Raw genomic sequence first — 5145 nt, forward strand, 5'->3', positions numbered from 1 at the left:
GCACAATCTCTGGCGAAGTGTCTCGAATGAGGCATGCTGCTCCGGGCCCCAACTGAAAGCCACGCCCTTTCCGGGTCAGTCTGGTGAGAGGAACTGCAATCCTGGAGAAATCATGGATGAATCTCCGATAATAACCAGCCAACCCCAGGAAACTCCTAATCTCCGAAGGGGATTTCGGTACCTCCCAACTCATCACCACCTCAATCTTGGCCGGATCGATCAATATCCCACTCTGATTGACGAGGTGTCCAAGAAACTAGACCTCTCGTAACCAGAAATCGCACTTGGAGAATTTGGCATAAAGCCTCTCCGATCTCAGAACTCCGAGGATCTCCCTCAAATGCTCCTCATGCTGCTCTCTGGATCTCGAATACACCAATATATCATTAATGAACACGATCACCGAAGGATCCAACATCAGCCTGCACACCCTGTTCATGAGATCCATGAACGCCGCCGGCGCATTAGTGAGCCCGAAAGGCATCACCACGAACTCATAATGCCTATAACGAGTCCTAAATGTTGTCTTCTGGATATCCTCATCACGCACCCTCATCTGATGATATCTAGACCTCAAGTCAATCTTGGAGAACCACGACGCTCCCTGCAGATGATCGAACAAATAGTTGATCCTCAGTAAGGGGTAACGGTTCTTGACCGTCAGCTTGTTCAACTCCCGGTAATCAATGCACATCCTGTGTGAACCATTCTTTTTCTTGACAAAAAGGATCGGCGCTCCCCACGGCGAGCTACTCGGCCGTATAAACCCCTTTCCCAGCAGTTCCTGAAGCTGCAAGGATAACTCCTGCATCTATGGAGGTGCAAGGCGATAGGGTGCCTTGGCGATAGGCGCTGCCCCCATAACCAAATCGATATGGAACTCCACCTGCCTCTCGGGAAGCACACCCGGCAACTCCTCCGGGAAAACACCGGGAATTCACGCACTATCGGAACCTCATCGACCATCCTCGGTCTCTCTACACCTACCCTTGTATCCACCACATAAGCTACAAAACCATTACAACCCTGATGGAGACTCTGTCTCGCTCTTGCGGCTGAACAAAATGCCGACCCAGAATGGGTACCCTCGCCAAAAACCGTAAGAAATCCCCCACTAGGGTCTTGTATGGTCATCAGCTGTCGCTCGCAGTCGATAATCGCTCCAAATATGCTCAACCAGTCCATGTCCACGATGACATAAACATCTCCCATAGCAATCGAGACCAAATCAACCGGAAACTCAACGCCAAGGATCTCGAGTACACATACCCGAATCACATCAGTGGCATACACTGCTCTCTCGTCAGCTATGGAAACTCGCAAAGGTCAACTCAACACCTCTCAACGGACACTGATGTGCTGACTAAGGCTAACGGCACAAAAGACCGACTCGTACCCGAGTCAAATAACACCAAAGCAGGAACAGAACGCACAAGAAATGTACCTACACATATCACAATATAAGCGTAACACCACAAACTAATAATAAACAGATGAAAGAATACATACCAGCCACAACATCAGGTGCTGCGCGGACCTCCTCCGCTGTCAACTGGAAGGCTCTCCCACGAGTCTCCGGTGCCTCGGCCTTCACCGGCCGACTCTCCGTAGCTCGAATCGCAGCAGGGACAGATCCCTGAGAAGCTCCCTGAGCTGACCCTCGCAACTACGGACACTCGACCTTCCGGTGTCCGATCTGGTTGCAGTGAAAACAAACTGCAAACCCCTTGGGGCAATCCTTGGCCATGTGCCCCTCCTTGCCACACTTGTAGCAAGACCCTGCTCTGCATACCCCCTCATGACTCTTACCGCACTTGCCACAAGTGCGGCCCTTCTGGTTCCCTAATCTCGAATCAGTGGGCTTAGTCCGCTTGGCAACCGGCTAGGACTGTGCCGGTCGCCGATCCCTCCCCTGAGACTCCGCCTCCTCCCTCGCCTGAGTCTCGAGCTCAATCTCCCTCTTCTGGGCATTTGCCTGAAGCTCAACAAATGTCTGGTACGTCGAGTTCGCCACGAACTCTCGTATATCCCTCCTCAGAATACTCATATACCGGCTCATACGTGCCTGATCGGTAGACACATGCTCAGGGCAGAACATCGCCCTCTCATGGAACATCCTGGTGATCACAGTAACAGACTTAGTACCCTGCTTGAGGGTCAGAAACTTCTATGCCAAACGTTCCCTCTCCATCGGGGGAACGTACTCATCATGAAACATAGCAGTGAACCTCTCCCAGGTTACCGCAACAAGCTCAGCAGAAGAAAAGTGCGCCGTCGCAAACTTCCACCAGTCCCTCGCTCCCAAGCGAAGCTGGTTCAGCACGAACCGGACTCTCAGATGCTCTGGACATGAACACGTATACAAACATCCCTCGGTATCAGAAACCCATCTCATCGCAGCAATCGGATCCTGCGTCCCATCAAACTCTGGTGGCTTTGTGTTGTTGAACTCCCAGAACAGCAACGAATCGCCACCTTGAGGTATGGCAGCAGCAACAGCTGCAATAGTTGAAGCAGCTGCAGCCTCAGTAACCACCGCATATCTCTCATAGAAAGTCTGAATCAAATTGGTCTTGATAGACCCAAACATCTCTGGAATCTCCGCACGGATGGTCGTAGCCACCTCCTCATGAATCATTTGGCGGAGCTCCTCATCACTCACCCTGCTGGTCCCTGGTCTGTGGCGTTTCCTAACCATGATGTCTCTGAAATACAACATAAAACATATCAGAGACTCGCTCGAACATACACGAACTCGATAACCTGAACCTACTCGATCCATGCTACCCCAAGGATTCTTACTTGGGCTACGCACTACTCCAGTGTCTTCAGTAGTACGGGCCTAATACTACCGTCCACACCGCATCAATGTTCATCCCAAGTCCTCCTCCTAGGATCCCAAGTCCCAAGTACTCTACTCTCTCTATACATAGTCTACCCTCTAGTAGACCTCTCATAAGCTCCTCGCTGCTATCTATTCACTCTCAAGCATCTCCTAGCAGCAAAATCCCTAGGCTAAGGCATCACAAATCAGGCCACTATAGTCCTAATAAGAATACCTAGCCTACTCTAGCATGCATATCATATCATAACATATCTCATAACTCATAATGTAGGGGTATTTTGGGAAATCACCGTTCGGGCGCTGGCTGATCCTACACACTGCTCTGCTCTGCTCTTTCAAAACCTTTTACTCTTGAGAAAAATTTTGTGAATTTTATTTTAAAAATCTCTCAAATCCTCAGTTTGAGTTCAGATACGCCCGAAGGTGCACCCGAATCCCTCAAACCAAGGCTTTGATAGCAACTTGTAACACCCAAATTTTCAAATAATTTTTCACATTTTAAAAACACATTTTAATTCATAATTGTCATAAAAACATCATTGTATCACATAAACAGTTCATAACATCACATCCCAAGAACATAATATGTAAAAACTCATCAAGTGTGTACTGATCAAGCCGGCGCCTTCCCGCGATCCTCACTGGTACCTGAAACACATAACATAACACTTACGCATAAATACTTAGTGAGTTCCCCAAAATACCACACGCAACACATATTAGCCACTCAAGGCTATAACTATGTTTGACCCTCTGGTCAATGTGTCTCAGTGGGACCTTCCGGTCCCATAACTCTGAGGGCCTTCTGGCCCTAACTCTATGGACCTTACGGTCCAAACTCTGTAACATACATAGCATAAAGCACATAGAAATCTCATCATGAAAAACATACAAATACTCTATCACACAACTCTAATTACCACTCTAGGTAAAGTATAGTGAGAAGACTCACCTCGAGTAACTCGGTAATCTCGAACTCTATAAGAATCTAGTCTAGCCTCCGCCTCTAAATGAAATAAACACTCTAAATCAATACATCTCTCAAGGCTAGTCTATTCCCTCACTTAGTACTCTCAGAAGGGTAAAAGACCATTTTACCCCTCTCATGGCTCCAAGACCCTAAAATTGACTAAACCCTAAAAGTCAACAAAAGTCAACTCTCCGGGTTACGCTACGCGTACCAAACATGTACGCTGGGCGTACCCGGTGTCTTCACAGAAACGGGGTGCATGACCCCTTACGTCGCGCGTACTGGGATTACGCCCCGCGTAACTCCCAGTTTCAGACCCTAAGCTTTTGGGGTCTTAAACAGTTAAGACCCACGTACAACTTCTAGATCTGACCATTTCTAAAACTCTTAATCCATAAAGTTGGTGACTTTAAGCCTTTGCATGGATGGACAAATCACTAACACCCATAATATTCCATTTCCCAACTCTAGAAAGCTCAATATTCAAGCATGACCTCATGTCAACAACCAAGATGGAAACTTTATAGATCTATAACACAAATGCCACTGAAATGGGACAAATCTAGTTCCATGGAGCATATTACACTCATAAAGGCTCCACCTTTGGGACTTTTAACCCTAGAAATGGTCCATGCAACATCAAACCAAATAAAGAGAAAAGTTTTGAACTTTATACATCTAAATGAAGCTCCTTTCTCTGAAGATCTCAGAACCAACCTTGCACTTCAAGCCCTAGCCTCCACAAGCTCTTCTCTGTCTTCTTCACAAGCACACCAAGACACTTTTAGCTCCAAAATAGACACACTCAAGCTATGGAAAATGGAGGCTCTCTCTCTTAGGGTTCACTATATGGATGCAGGCTGGGAAATGAGCCTTAGCATCCATTAAATAGTGCACAAGCCAAACATTTAGGGTTGGCATCTGGACCCATTACGCCCAACGTAACCCTAGGTACGCCCAATGTACCCAAGCGAGTCTGCGTCCAAATTAAGCGCACGAGTACGCGCAGCGTACTCCCCAGTACGCCCAGCGTACTCATTTGCTACACTAACTCTCATAAAGGACGAAATTTGACAACTTGAGAAAATGGAAGGGTTAAATAGCTTTACCTGGATTTTGGGATGTTACACTCCAGACTGCTCAAAGTCGGAAAAAGAGCTACGCCGACAAGCGGCGTTCAGACTTGGAGTATCAAGTGGGCGACATGATCCTCCCGAAGGTGTCGCCCTGGAAGGGTGTCATCCGGTTTCGGAAGCGATGCATGTTGGGCCCCAGGTATATCGGCCCCTTCAGGGTTACGGCTCGGGTGGGCAGGATAGCATACAGCTTG

Source organism: Lactuca serriola, chromosome 8, assembly GCF_051521515.1.
Source record: "Lactuca serriola cultivar US96UC23 chromosome 8, Lser_US96UC23_V15, whole genome shotgun sequence".
Lineage (NCBI taxonomy): Eukaryota > Viridiplantae > Streptophyta > Magnoliopsida > Asterales > Asteraceae > Lactuca > Lactuca serriola.